This window comes from Pseudorca crassidens, chromosome 3 (assembly GCF_039906515.1).
Source record: "Pseudorca crassidens isolate mPseCra1 chromosome 3, mPseCra1.hap1, whole genome shotgun sequence".
NCBI lineage: Eukaryota > Metazoa > Chordata > Mammalia > Artiodactyla > Delphinidae > Pseudorca > Pseudorca crassidens.
The window spans coordinates 102,274,144-102,290,636 of NC_090298.1; positions in this window are offsets into that span (position 1 = coordinate 102,274,144).

Consider the following 16,493-nt stretch of genomic DNA (forward strand, 5'->3'; position numbering starts at 1 on the left):
GTGAACTAATTTATTTCTCCTTGCAGGTCTGTCAGTTTTTGCCTCTTGTATTTTGACACTCAATTGCTAGACACATACACGTTAAGCATTATATCTTCTTGGAGAATTGACCATTTTATCATTATGTAGTGCCCTCTTTATCCCTGATAACTTTCTTTACTCTGAAATCTGCTATGTCTGAAATTAATATAGCTAATCCCACTTTCTCCCACATATATATATATATATATATATATATATATATATATATATATATATATATATATTCATTTCATCCCTTTACTTTTTTTTGTTTTTTTTTTTTGTGTGTGTGTTATGTGGGCTTCTCACTGTCGTGGCCTCTCTCGTTGCGGAGCACAGGCTCCGGACGTGCTGGCTCAGCGGCCATGGCTTATGGGCCTAGCCGCTCCGCGGCATGTGGGATCTTCCCGGACCGGGGCACGAACCCGTGTCCCCTGCATCGGCAGGTGGACTCTCAACCACTGCGCCACCAGGGAAGCCCTATCCCTTTACTTTTAATCTATAAATGTGCTTTTACGTGGCTTTCTTGTAGACAGCATGTAATTGGATCTTATTTTTTGATCCACTCTGATAATCCCAATACAACTGTGATACCAATACAATTAATTGGTTTTTGTATCATTGATATTTTAAGTGATTATGAATACTGTTTCATGATGTGCAAACTGAAGGCTTTTAGTAATGTGGTGGTAAGGTGTGGAGGTAGAGAAACATGTCCTAAAATTCTATCTCAAGTTTTTAGTGAGCCAGTAGCCTTGGGCTGTGAACGTCATAAGTGCCTATCAGTTTTTTTCCAGCCTTAAGTGGGAGCAAATGACCGAGGGTACTGAAATCTGGTATTTCCCTTCCCTCCTGTGAAAAGCAAGAGCTGGCTGGAGTTGAGTATTTCCTTCCCCCAGGTTAGTTAGGCTCTGATAAAACCCCAGTGGGTTAGGCTCTGGTAAGATAGTTTATCTTGAGGAGGGCAGGGGTGGTTAAAAATTACAGAATGCTCTGGCATATTATTTCAAAATGGCTACTTGCTCCCTCCCCATGCCAGAACCCCAAGAGGATTTTTCTTCGATATTTACTGTAAAAACCTGGTAGGTCTACAGGAAGTAAAACTCAAAAAAGTGTGGGAGTCCCCACCCTAGAGTTTTTAATCCTCAGACGTGTTTACACTGAGCCTCTGGCAATTCATCAATTACAGTTCAGTTTTTCCTATCCCAGCACTGGTTCTCATGGAGGTTTCTCTAGTAAGTTATGATTCTCTGTAACCACCTGTTTGTCTCTCCAATTTTGGGGACAGCCCCGTGACTTGACTTCCAAGATGGATCTAAGAAGAGTTGTTGTGTTTTCAGTTTGTTCAGTTTTTAACTTGTTAGGATGCAGTAGAGACTTGTAAGTTACTTACATGCTAGCCTGGAAACTGGAAGTCCTCTATTGACTATGTTATTTCTCGATTTTTGGTCCTATTTTCCTTTTTCTTCATGTCTAGTTGTTTTTTTATTATATGGTGGAAATTATAATCATACAATGTAAGGGGAATGTTGAATTTTGTTCATGAAGGAAATGAAATCCTAGCATATCCTCTTGATCTTGTCAGCGTTTGTTTTTTGATTTGCTTGTATGGGTATGCCTACTCTAGACTGTGGTCATTATTACTAATGTATGATCTTTTGTGGTCTCTTATGAATGCCTGAAGTGGTCAAGAAGAACATCCTCTTCTGGCATGGCCAGAATTTAAACATGTTCTAACTTTGCAGAATCTCAGACTACTTTGCTTAGGTTCCACTTCTTGTTCCATGGTCCAGAGAAGGATCCAAAACAGAAAAGCAAGGTAACAAGGGGCTCACCTCACTTATTTTTCTTTGGTCCATAGTCACAATTTTGTGTTGCCTGTTGTTGGGTACCTAAAAACAGTGACCTCATGAATTTTGTCTGGTTCTAGAGTTGTTCACAGTGTGCGAGCATGGCTGATACCTTTCACTCTGTCTTAACTGGATGAAGTCCAACACCTTCTTTTATTTATGTTAGCTTTACTATGTTTTAATATGTGTAATGGAGACACCTCTATCTCTTCTCCCAAAACATTATCATTCCTTTAATTGTTTGTAGATATTCTCTCATAAGTATTACTCTAGGTAACTTTGCCAAGTTTGGAAACATTCTATTGGAATTTTGATTGGGATTGCATTAAATTTTGGCTTAATTTAGGGAGAATTCACATTTTTTTCAATATATTTTTTATTAAATAGCAAGAGTTTATAGACTTACATTAAATCAAGTTTCCTTTAATATTCCTCAGTCACTTTTAATAATTGTGCAAATATAGCTTCTACACATTTAAGTTTATTACAAGAAAAATATATTGTTTTTGTTGCTATTGTGGATATTCTTTATTCTGTTTTATATTCTAAATTGCCATCATTTATATGAAATAAGGAGTTTTTTAAAAATTTTAACTTTAACCAATCTTTGAACTCTCATTCTTTTCTAGTTTTCTAACAGATCGTTTTGTGTTTTCTACATATGCCATCTAGGTGCAAACAATATTTTTTACTCTACCTTATATATATCTTATTTATATTGTCTAATTATAGAAGATAGTACTTCCAGAATATTGTAATCTAAAAGCATTCTTATTATCACCAAAAATTTAATGGTATTTCAAAATTTAGCATCATGTCCCAGAAATAAACCCACTCACCTATGGTCAATTAACCTATGACAAAGGAGGCAAGAATATACAATGGAGAAAAGACAGTCTCTTCAACAAGTGGTGCTGGAAAAACTGGACAGCTACATGTAAAAGAATGAGATTAGAATATTTCCTCATACCATAAACAAAAAGTCAAAATGGATTAAAGACCTAAATGTAAGACCTAAAACCACAAAACTTCTAAAAGAGTACATAAAGAGACCACTTTTTGGCATAAATTGTAGCAATAGTTTTTTGGGTCTTTCTCCTAAGGCACAAGAAATAAAAGCAAAAATAAACAAATGGTACCTAATTAAACTTAAAAGGTTTTGCACAGCAAAAGAAACCATTGACAAAATGAACTGAATGGGAGAAAATATTTGCAAATGATATAAGGTAATGGGTTAATATCCAAAATATATAAAGAGTCATATAACTCAATATCAAAAAACCTACAAACAGTCTTTTCAAAAAATGGGCACAAGACATGAATAGACATTTTCCAAAGAAGACATTCAGATGGCCAACAGGTACATGAAAAGATGCTCAACATCACTAAGCATCAGAGAAATGCAAATCAAAACCACAATGAGATATCACCTCACACCTCTCAGAATGGCTATCATCATAAAGTTCACTAATAACAAGTGTTGGTGAGGGTGTGGAGGAACGGGAACCCTTGTACATTGTTTGTGGGAATATAAATTGGTGCATACTGTGGAAAACAGTATGGAGAGTTCTCAAAAAGCTAAAAATAGGATTACCATATGATCCAGCAGTTCCACTCCTGGGTATATATCTGAAGAAAACAAAAACACTAATTCAAAAAGATACATGCACCCCAACGTTCCTAGTAGCATTATTTACAATAGGCAAGATATTTACAATAGGCAAGATGGACAACCCAAGTGTCCGTCAACAGATGAAGGGATATAGAAGATATGGTATATGGTGTATATATATATATATATATACACACACACACACACACACACACACACACACAAAATGGAATATTATTCAGCCATTAAAAAGAACAAAATCCTGCCATTTGCAACAGTGTGGATGGACCTAGGGAGTATTATTATGCTTTGCGAAATAAGTCAGACACAGAAAGACCAACTTATCACTTTTATGTCAGTTATCACTTACATGTGGAATCTAAAAAAACAAAACAAAACTCACAGGTAAAGAAAACAAACTAGTGGTTACCAGTGGTGAGAGGGAAGGGGGAGGGACAAGATAGATGTATGGGATTAAGAGATACAAACTACTATGTATAAAATAGATAAGTAACAGGGATATATTACAAAGCACAGGGAAATATAGCCGTTATTTTGTAATAACTTTAAATGGAGTATCATCTGTAAAAATATTGAATCACTGTGCTGTACGCCTGAAACTAAAAAAATATTATAGATCAACTATACTCCAGTAAATAAAACAACTTGAATTTAAGAGACAAATTTTAAGCATCATGATGTCTTAAATTAGGACCCTAATTATACCCTTTTTATTAATTTTTAAAATTAAAATTTGACAAATATTTAATATCTAATACCTCTTCAGCCTCCATAAATATTGCCCTATAGTTTTGCTTCATTGGATTATTAATTTGGTGATTAATATGATTAGACATTTCAAATATTTAATCTCCTTGCATTTTCAGTGAACCTCACTAGATTATGCTGGCTTATAAAAAGTATTTTGCTGGCCCTATTTGCTAAGTATTTTTTCCTAAGTAAATTTTTGGCCAACTATATACAAGTAAGTTTAATTTGTTTTATTTTTGTTTGCTAACATTTTCAGATCTGTGTTATGCTGATTTATTGTCTGAAAAATTTAAAATGGAATGGGCAGTTTTTCTGTTTTTGATATATTGACAGAAATCAACTCCAAAGTCATTTGCACCTGATATTTATTGTTGATCGTGGTGATAGTAGGGAGTGGGGTAAATAACTCTTAGCCAGCTCACAATTTCTTCCTTGTTAATACTTTCGGCTTTCTAACCCTTTGTAAATCAGTTTCATAAAATATAGTTTCCTAAAATCATCCATTTCATCCAAGTTTTGAATACATTAGCATATGATTGTGCAATATATTATCTTGTGCTATGTTTAATAGCTTCTTTTAAAAAAGAAAGAAATGATGCTCATTGTAGGAAAAGAAGCAGCAAATACAGAGTCATGTAGATACAACTTCTTAATTTCATGACCCAGGAGTAACCTCTGTTACTATTTTAGGCATATTTCCTTCCAACATTTGTTCTTTAAAACCTGTACTATTTACCTCCATAGTTTGTGCCACCTCTAGGAAAGGGGTGATGACTTGGTTGGACAGAGAACGTTAGATTTCCTCCCTTGTGGGGTTTTGAGAGCTGGAGGTGGATGTGAGAGTGTGCTGATCTAGCCCACACTGGGACGAACACAGGAAAAGGGAGACCGTGCTCTGTACAAAGACTAGAGAAATGGATGGACAGTGGGAAGTTTGACGCCTGATGCAGTGAGCTTAGCAATAAGTTCTTGTGCAGAATAAAGGCTCTGTAGTACAGCGTAGGAAAAAATACGGCAAATGAATCTGAGTGGCAGAACCACTGTGTTACACAGAGGGAGAGGCACTTTTGAATGATTTCACATGGAAAAGTCAGATTCTTTCTCTAATGGTTTTTAGGGTTTCATACATTTAGATGCTCTTCCAAGCAATGAGAGAAGCTGTTCTTAGTCAGGTATTCCAAGTAAATACATTTAAGTGAACTTGGAGATGGAGGCACATTTGGGACATTGAGTCAGTTGTCTGTTTTTAGCTCTGTGATTTATAGTGTCTTTATATCTCTAAGTGTAGAGTCAAGTGCCTTCATATAATGCCATTTGCTGGTTTAATGACTTCAGTTGGATTTCCACTTCCTGAGTTGATATATTTTCTTTCTTTAACATACTGAGAGACAGTGAGATGGAATACTGAGGGCAGACAAGCAAATGCGTGTTCCTTACCAATAAGTAACTGTACTAGCCAAAGCTAAGAGAAAATAGGATTGGAAAAAGTGTTTTTCAGAGTATGTGAAAAAGGAGAAGTAAGCAGAGAGTTAGCTGTCCTGAAATGAATGAAGCACAGGCTTTTGGAGTAAAGAGAAATTCACAAGTAGAAAACTTAGGTTGGTGTTTCTATTCTGATATGAACGAGCTGTGTGCTCTTACAATCCCTTAATTTCTGAGCCCTGATTCTTTCTCAGTAATTGAAGATAATAGTCATTTGCCAGAGAACTTGAGTTTCAACTTAGATAAAGAATATGAACTAAATTTATATACTGTAACTATTATTTATTGAGTGAGTACCTTCTGTATTTGAGCCACACCTCTGCTAGCAGTTGGTGCTAGAACAATAAATGAGACAGAAATCCCTGTGCTTAAGGGGAAGTGTAAGAGTCCCTTGGGGGAGCTTTTGTTTCGTAAGTTACTAATACTTCAGGACAGGGAAAGGCAGTCTTCCATTTCAGCAAATATCAAAACAATATATGTTCTTCAGAAGAAAAGGAAGTATAGAAAAGTATAAAGGAGAAAGGGGGAAAAAAAACCTTAAAATCTACCACTGAAATTAGTTTTTATCATGAGGTAATCATCATTCCATGAATCTCTGTGAGTACACAAAATTGAACGTTGGATGCATAGATACAGGCAAAAAGATAATAGATCCCACTAATTATGTGAAACTACAATCTTATCTATTTAAAAATGAAATTATTCAATTAATTTTATTTGAATCTAAATGAAAAATGCAAAACCAAAATGATAGCAAACAAATTGATGAAGCTCCAAACATTTTTTTTTTCCATAGCAAATGACAAAGAATTCTCCAAGATCTTGCTAGGGTTAAGGTACAAGATTATGTACATTCAGAAATTCAAGTCATTTTTTTCAAACTTCATGTTTCAAATTTAGTAATAGATTTTTTAATTTTGAAGGTTGAGAAAATAAGCACCTTCTCAACTTTGTTATGCTTTTTCTCCCCCTGTTCCCAAATTTTGCTTTATTTTATAGTTATACTGCTAAGCTTACCCTCTTGACTGCAATCGTAATTTCCACAATTGTTTAGTCATAGCTCTATATTGAATGCTCATTGAATTCTATATTGATGCTCATCTATATAGGGCTCTATATTGATGCTCGTTATCAGTCCTTTATAATTCCCAATTTCTTTGTTTTGATTGATGTCTTGGCTGAATGGATACCACAGAAAATCTAGTTGAAGGCATCAGAGAGCTACTCAGGAATCAGAGAGCTCCTAGGCAGCCAAGACGTGCAGGGCCAAGAGCCTGGAGAGGATGAGGGGCAGGAAAGGAAGACCTACACTCAGCAGTTTTTCTACTGAGGTATTTGCTAAGTTTTTAAGCTGCAAAGGTGCAAGTCTAAGACGAATGGAATTTTTGGCATTCTCAGTGTGCCAAGGGAGAAAAGAAACTGGAGGTTATGACCTGACAAGGAGGAGGGACCCTAGTAAACGCTCCAGATCATCCGTTGAGATCCCCGAAGAACCAAATGCTAGAAATGAAGGCAGACCAGAGGCCAAAACCTTGTGAAGACTGTGATGCAGCCTGGGGTAGCTCAGTCCATGATTATATTAAAATAAAATTCTCCATCTTACCCACTCACTAGAGGTTAGGGTGAGCTCAGTCTGGAGGAAGATAGTATTTTCCAGAGCTTCTATTACTTTTCATTTTTATTTCATGTATCTTTCATATATAATGTTACTGTCTTAAAAAAAAAACTGCCACATGCACCAAAAAACAAGACCTAGAAAACAAATGATAGAAATAGACTCAGAGAAGTCCCAGCACATTATCAAGCACAGACATTTCATAACTGTGATTAATACGTTCAGAAAAATATATGACAAGGTGGAGAATTTCGCCAGAGAAGAGAGTCTATTTAAAAAATCAAATGGAAAAACTTGAACGCTAGAAATGTCTCAAAGGAATAATCTATAATCTCCATTAGAGTTTGAGATCTGAATCAATTCTTCCCTGTCTTTAATGGAAATCCGCTTTGTTCCCTTTTAACCTATTTTCTATATATTTTTTCAGAGTGGTCATTCCTGTCATTCTCTATGAAAAAGAGTATAAATATCCTTCAGTATGTTTCAAGACAGTCACAGTTCAGTACCGAGCATATTAGACTTGTGAAACTTCATTCTGTTATGGAAGAAAATTAAAAGTCTCACATTATATGACTGAACATATGGTAGAGAGATATTTTCTTTTTTTTTTCTTTTTGCGATACGCGAGCCTCTCACTGCTGTGGCCTCTCCCGTTGTGGAGCACAGGCTCTGGACACGCAGGCTCAGCGGCCATGGCTCACGGGCCCAGCCGCTCCGCGGCGTGTGGGATCTTCCCGGACCGGGGCACGAACCCGTGTCCCCTGCATCGGCAGGCGTACTCTCAACCACTGCGCCACCAGGGAAGCCAGAGAGATATTTTCTTGAAGAATCATTTTTAACTTTCCGGAAGCACATGCTAACACTTGGAAGTCTTTGCTTCTCAAAAGCCATTTTTCAATTGTGGGATTATATATTTTATTTTTTAAAGCCTAACTTTCAATATAAATATTACTAAGGTGACATCGTAGGTAATTTAGAAATCTTGCAATGAAGTAGTAATTACAAATTCTAAATTTATTCAAAATCGTATATATTTTCTTTTGGTGCCTGATAGATTTCTGTGTAAAGCCTAGAAAAAAAAATAATAGCAGTGGTAACACTGTAGCATCTGATTGTTGATAACGTTGATATCTATAGTCATCATCCAAAAGTATCTTTGACTAATTATTTGTAATTCATTCATCCAGCCAACATCTGCTGAGTATCTGTTATTAGACTGTCTTTGCTTTTGAGAAATTTGAAACCTAGTGGTAGACGCAGACATTTTTAATTTTAAAAAGTACCACAAAGGTGGTAAGTGTGAGTTTGAGCAGGAATACTTCATCTTATTGAGGCTGAGTGTGGATGCGGGGAAGGAATTTTCAGAGAAGTCTTCACAGTGGAGGGAGTGTTGAAGGTGTCTAGGTTAATAGGAGTCCAGCAAGCAGAAAAGGGGAAGGAGCATGTGCAAAGAACAGAGTGGGGTTCTTTGTACTTGGTGGGGTTTTGTTTGTTTGTTTTAGTGTTTGTAAAGAGTACTAGACACAGTCACTCTTGCCTTCCAGGAAATGATAATTTAATGGCCTCACAGAGTCTCCAGAAAAATACCCCCCCTTAGCTTGGCCAGCACTTGTTTTAAAAGGATGGAGCTCAGGTTTCTATCTATGGACCAGCTGTGCTCTGTTCTTTCCAGCTCCTCCTTCCATCACCTGCTCCTAGGATCTGTGCAAAGATCTCGTTATTCCCAGAAGCCGCTTCCTCATAAAGCTCAATTCAGGGATGAAGAAGTCTGGAGGGCAGACCTTTTCCTCCCACAACCCCAAGGCTTCCAGCGCTGAATCAGGCATTCCTAGTACAAGTTAGGAAGACACAGTGAAAAACTGCCACAGGAAAACAGAGTCGCTAGTACAAACATGTGAATGGACATCCTACAACTTCAGTGTACATCAAAACACCTGAAAGGCCTATTAAAACACAGTTTTCTAGGCCTCAGAGTTTCCTGTATGGTAGGTGTGGAGTGAGACCAAGGATGTGTTCCCAGATGCTGGTCCAGTAAGCACACTCTGAGAACTGCTGCCTTAGAGAAGGTAAATTTTCCTTGTCTGGGATGGGGGCGGAAGGCCTGAATTAAACAATAACACAACAGTACTTTGATATTTCACCTAGGCTAATAGTCACAGATTTGGTAATTCTTCAAGATTATGTGATATCATTATAGTTTACTTTGGAAAAGTAAGGTGTTAGAGAATGGTAAGGCTTGAGCAGTCTTGACAGATGAGGTATGGAATGGCTCCAAATTTAGAAGCTTGAAAATTACGAACCTTAAAATAGGAGGGAAGGATAATACAGATTACCTTACGAAGGAAAAAAAACCAAATAGTCTTTAAAATTTAACGTTCTCCTGTTTAGTTTTCCTCGTTGGATCAGTCTGTTCTTAATAAACAGAAATTTAGAAACAGAAACTCTAATAATGTGAGCAGTAGCTATCATCATTTTTGGATGTCTAACCTCACTAAGTTCACGTTAAACAAAACAGTATGCATTTCTGTATTGGATAGGGCTGTGGTTCTCAGCTCTGTCTGAACACTAGAAATACCTGAGAGAATCTGGGTTTAATGAATCCATGGTCCAGGCGTTGACATTCTGTTTAAAACTCAGCAGGTAATTCTAATTTGTGTCAGGGGTTGAGGACCACTGGTGTAGTCATTGAGCTGGGGGTAACCTGTATTTCATGGGTTGAGATTTTACTAATTACTTCCCTGCTAAAACCCACATCAACTAATATCTGTGTGAGGGTTTTTTATTCTACGTATGCCTTAATGAACCCAAATTCCCCAACTTTGGTAAATAACACTTTGAACTAACGCTATGTTCCATTCATTGCCAGTTGGTAGGAAATTATATTTTTTCTTTCTAATGAGTTTCATTATACATGCAGATTAGGAATAAATTTTTAAAACTGTAAGTCATGGCGATGGAGAAACCAGGCAGAGTATGTTCCAGCAATATGACAAAAGTGATGGAAGTTTTCAGAAACTTGCTGGCAGCAGTGTCACTGCCAAAGAGCCACAGATCATGTTAACTCCTTGTTGGTTGTCATCCTGGTAGTTAAATCGAAGGGAGTTTTTGATTAAGGGCACAGTCCAACCTAGATCAAAGTGGAAATGACTATTGACACTTGGGTTCTTTTTAAGAAAGGAGAGTTTGATTAGCCACTCATAAACTTGACTGACCACATAGAAGCATATAAATTACTTGGTGAAACAGCTTCTCATTTAGAATCGGAGGGATTACAAGAGAAACCTCACCAATTAATGGTTTGTGCTAGTTGCTAAATTCAGGATTTATTTTCCTCAGGTCCCCAGATTTAATAAATACAAGTAAAGGATGTCCAGTTAAATATGAGCTTCATAAAAACAACATGTAATTTTAATATAATTAAATCTTAAATATTGCATGGGGCATACCTATTCTAAAAATTACTCATTTTTTATTTGAAATTCACATTTACCTGGGCATCTTGTATTTTACCTAGCAAGTGTAAATCTTACTCTGTCTTCCAAAGGGGTTTTTGCAGGATTGCATAACAAAAAAGGGCTGTCGTGAGACTACTGTCTTAGAAAAATTAGATCTGACCCTCACTTACCTCTTCTTCCCCTTGTAAATTATCATAACAGCAAAGTACAGTCCTCTGTTTTATTATTGTGAAGCTAGGAAAGCAAAGTGTAGGAAAGATACACCCAATGAACAGAGGTAAGTAAAAATCTCTTCCTATTTTTCCATTGTTTGTCCTTCATGTTTATCAAGATCTCCCCAAACTTGACCTTCCCCTTGTCTCTGAGTTTATCACCCTTTATGATTTCATTGTCTCCTTTCTTTCTCAGCCTGGATTCCATGATTCTTTGATACCTCATTCTTACCAACAATCTCAAATTGTACTTTCTTGTGGTCCATCTACTCATAGACCCTCACTGCAGGAGGGAAGGAGTTATAATATCAGAATGACCGGGGGAACATTTTCTAGCTAGACATCCCTGCCCTCCACTTCTGCCTCCTTGATAGAAAAGCCTGGTCTAGTGCCAATGGGTGGGAGAAAAACCAGGCTATTCCTCTCAAGTCTTTATAGGGTGAAAAACCTGATGGTCTATGTCTAGTTTGCCTTTTTGGAAGGTGTTGCCAAGAAGGCACAAACAGCCTTCCCAGCAAATATGTAGTTCTTTAGTTGTTCCTCTTTAGCTCTATTCTATTAAAAGGAATCAAAAGGTAGTGTAGACCTGAAATGAATATACTCTTATATGTCAATGATATCCCAATTTAAAAAGGGGGAGTTAATTTTTTCTTCTGTTATCTCAGTGGCCACACTTGCCTGCATTCAGCGCACTTGCCACAAATCACGTGATGCTTCCAGTCATCATGGGGTGGCTGAGTGCATTCCATAGCATGGGGCTGCCGGTGCCCATGCACATGATCACTGCAGACCAAGAAGTGATAGGAAGCAGCATTAAAGTATCTTTAGTGCCTGCTAACCAGTTCAAAATCATGGTCACAAGATAAAAGTTGGGGACTCTTCAACTTCACACCCGCACTCTAGAACAAACCCCAATTATTATGGGTTTAGATCTGGACACATATTTACAATGAAAAAATATATTGCAAATTGCTTATTTTTAATGTTAGGATTTCTTTATTTACCCTTTTAACAGTGGGAATTTTTTTGTAAATACTGAAACGGTAAAACGTTGTTTAAGAAAAGTTAACCTTTAAAATCATGTATTTTCTTGAATACTTTATTTACTTGTGTGTGTTGTATGTGACTGTTCCTGTCTTCATGACCTGTGAAAACTCATTACTCTCAGTTGAGCTAAAGCAGTTTGAAGCTCAAGGGAATGACATTTGGCTGTGCTTGTCAGACAAGTTGACTATGTAAAAACACTTAGTTTGAATATAGAGTTTTCTCCGGGGAGGAGCAAAAGCAATGATTGAAATCACTGTCATGTTTCAGTCATGGAGTTGGTCATTTGGAGGCAGATAAACTTATCAGGGATTCCTGAGCAGCAGTTAGCAAAGGCCCAGCTGACTCATTCTTGGAAATGTGAAAGGTGAGAGGAGTGGTTCAGCAAGTGCCCCTAGCACCTGGGACTTTCCCTCTTTGGAGAGTGGGCTTCTGTCTTGTGGTGGAGTTGACATCACACCAAAAACACCTCATTACTGTGGTGTGATTGAGGTCATGCCCTCGAGTCACTTCATACCAGTCTCCAGTTTTCACTGAAAAGTAAAACACCCTCAGTGAGTCTTCGTGAGGAGGAAACACCCGGCTTCAGCTTTGCTTCCAACAGAGCCCGTAACTGCCAGGCCTGAGCGCCAAGGTAATTGTCTGTCTGTCTGAGGCTGCTTGCAGCCGCCCCGGTGGTGATAAATGCTGACACCTTGAGGTCAGAACTTCCCCTCGAGGTGTGTTGCAGAATCCCTGAGAGAAAGAAACAGCAGCTCCGTACAAGAGGGAGGGGTCCTTGCAGGTGGGTCTGGCTTAGGGGCCTCCGGGCATTTCTCAGCCTGTAAGGAAGCTGAGTGGTGAACTTGCTGGAAGAGACTGGGAGAAAAAAGTTACGTGAAATCTGGGCTCTGCGGCTCCCAGAGCAGCTTTGCAGCGCTGTAGGAAGGAAAGAAAGTGCTGCGCTAGCTGAGGGGTCCTTGTGCCCAACAGGATACAGACAAGCGCTCCTAAATGGCCCAAGAGTGTTTGTCATTGGTGCTAGGGGTTGTGAGGATGGCAAAGGACACACGGGGCTGCTGGGACCACAAACAAAGGCTAAGCTAGAGAGTTGCACGTGTGTGTGTATCTGTGTTTCAAAAATGAGGGTTAAATTAGGTGTTTGGGATTAACAGATACACACTACTATATATAAAATAGACAAACAACAAGGACCTACTGTATAGCACAGGGAATTATAGTCAATATCTTGCAATACCAGTAATGGAACAGAATCTGAAAAAGAATAGATGTTTATTATATATTAAATATATAACTGAATCACTTTGCTGAACACCTGAAACTAACACAACATTGTAAATCAACTATACCTCAAGGAAAGATAAATTTAAAAAATGAATCTTTGAAAACCAATCTTAATCTTAAAAAAAATTTCTAATGTGGGAAGGCATTTGAGTCTAATTTGCTTTAGTTGTTTGAGGTTGGTAAGGTCAGTAATAATACAGGGAAAGTTAATGGAAGGAAGTGTCACTTACATACCTATTAATTAGGGAGTGGTTCCAAAATCTGAAATCTAGTGATTTTTGGGGAGTATGAGTATAAATTGGGACTACAAGATTCTTTATCTCCTGGGAGAGAGTTCTCTCTTTATTTCTCATGTATATATATTGATACATGTATGTGTCTATACATACCCACACATATGATAAATGTATATATTTACCGTTATCCATATAAACAACATTGGAAACTAAGGGATTGAGAAGGAATTCGTGTTGCTGATGTAAAATAAGTCTTGTAAGGAAATGATTCGATGAGAGCCAAGTGTGTCAGTTTGCCATAAGAAGCCAAGAGGTCAAACTATGTAATTTATGTTTTAGCACAGCATTCTTTAATATGTATTATATGGTCTTCTGTCTCTCAGTGAAGTTTTACAATGTACAATCACAAATTTGTGTCCTAAAATATATAGACGAGTGTATATATGCACACACACACTCACACAAAAGGCAATGTTTATGGTGGAGTCGTGGCTTCTGTTGGGATCATGTTCTAAGGTCACCAAGTAAAACAGAAATCATGAATTATAAACTTAGCCCTGGAAAGCTTTGAAGTTGCTCATAAAAACAGTAGGTACAATTATGTTTTTACAGTAACACTTGTACATGCTGAAGTGTGAGTGTGCATAGAATGAGCTGACTGAAGTAAGGACAAATATGAAATTTTCATGCTGATATTTGGGTATTCAAACTATTCCACTTGGCATTCACAGCAGGCATCAAAAACAGCTTTCAAGTCCCTCCTGGGATGAAGGGGTACATGATTTTAAGGGATTTCTGCTTTCTGGAATTTTATCTTAATAGTAGTCTTCTATACTCCTAATAAATACTTCTTTTTCCTGTAATGATGAGGATTAAAAAAGATACAGGGATCTCAACTCATGGGGGTTGAGTTCCAAAGTCTCTGCAGAAGGTAGAGTATATGATGCAATTCCACTTTATTTTGAGAAAATAAACTTCAAGTTGAGTTGATTTCACGTTATAAGTCATTTTCATTACATTGTGTCTACCTGCACTTATTCTTTTTGTCTTGGTAAGTGGAAGGAAGATGGGTTTCATCTCCTTAAGTCAATACCAGTTAATTGGTTTACTGTATCTGGTAAATTATATTTACCATAAAACTGATTTTTATAGAAAGTGATATCAGTCTCTTTTACAATTCAGTTTGCTTACATGGTATGTGTTGGGATGTTTGTGTACGTGTGTGTGTGGTGAGTGTCTGAGTGTATCAAGACATCTTGTTCAAACCTCTGTCAATGCTTGAGTGTGAGAGAGATACAGACATGTCTGGAATTTCTTACACCCTGTGGGAGTGGGTCCAGCAGAAGCCTCATAATAGGAAGACAAAGGAACTTTGTGTGAAAATTCAACCTGCAGGAGGAAGGAGTGTGGCACGGGGCACTTGGCCCAGTAAGAAAGGCTTAGTTGTGGTAGTAGTGGGGACAAATCTGAGGACAGCATGGCATTTTTCACTCAGGTCTGTCTCAGCCCAACCCTTCATGGACTTTTTTCTGACTCCTAGGGAGCAGGGTGGACTGTTTTACTAGAAACTCTGTAAGAGATGTGGCTCAAACAGCACTGCCTTGGTAACCCTTTAAGAGGGGCAACTCAAAAGACAGAATGGGGCAGAAGCTGTGACCATTTGTGCCATGACGCCTGACACAACAGGCGAAGTAAAAGCGGTATTAGAATTGTTAATGAGCACATGTGAGGCTCTGTCTGGGGACTTCCAGAAATTGGTGAGTGTACAAAGCAGAGAAATTTGAATTATTACTGTTAATGTGACCACATCTGTACCCACAGACAAGTGATGCTGAGAGAAGATCTGTTTTTACCTCTATTATTAAACATCCCACTGGTAATTATTTACATAACCACTCCCCTACTAAGGCCCTGCAGGCCAGGCCTATATTTTATTCATCTTTGTTTTTGTAGAGTCTAGCCTTCGCCCCTGGTACATAGTAGGGGCTCACCAAGTGGTGGTACTATTTTGTTTTAAGATGAAGGAGTGATTTCTTTGTTTGTATTTGTTGATTATGAAAATAAGTATCTGAGATATAAAATTATTGGGTGAGGAGGAAGAGGAAGAGGAGAAGGATGGGTTCTGACTTTGTTTCCACCTTTGTAGCATCTTCCTTTACAGGCTCTTGCCCTGGGCACGAATAAAGTAGCAGATAGAGATTCCTGCCTGAGAGGAGAATGCCAAATTAGAAACTGGGGAGGAACCTCAAAATATCCCATTAGATCAGAGCAGTCGTGTTTTTATACAGAGGTTGGGTAAAGGAGAAAAGAGTATTTCAGTTAGAGGCTTTGAAGGGCTGACAATGAGTGCAGCACAATATAAAGCTCAGTTTATTGTGTCTGAATGAATGCATTGGCATTTCTAGACTGTAACCTATACATCTGTTTTATGGGGGGAGGGGATCAGTGAGGGAGCCCGAGACAGACAGACAGAGAGAGAGAGAGAGAGAGAGAGAGAGAGAGAGAGAGAGGAAGAAAAGGAGAGGAGAGGAGGGATTAAGGTTGTAAGAATAGAACCAGTGTGAGGGGCTGAAGAAAGGGATGTTAGCAATGACCCAGCTCAGCCACTTAGGCAGCTCTGCCACATTCCTCAGAACAAACAGCTATTAAAATCCAAGTGCACAAAGCCTGTAGCAGGCTTGGTAATGACAAGCTCTGTCAGCACACTGTAATTAACACGGGGTGGTATAATTTATAAGGAATGCACTATACAGTTTAACGCCAGCACAGAGGGGGTAATATCTTGTTAGCCTGCAGAATCAAAAGTAGCCTCATCCCTTGATGCCAGCATCTTTCTATCCAAATGGGCTTTAATTTATTTTTTTTTTAACTCACAAAAGCCTTTGTCACACCAAGTTAGTTTTGCGCAAGG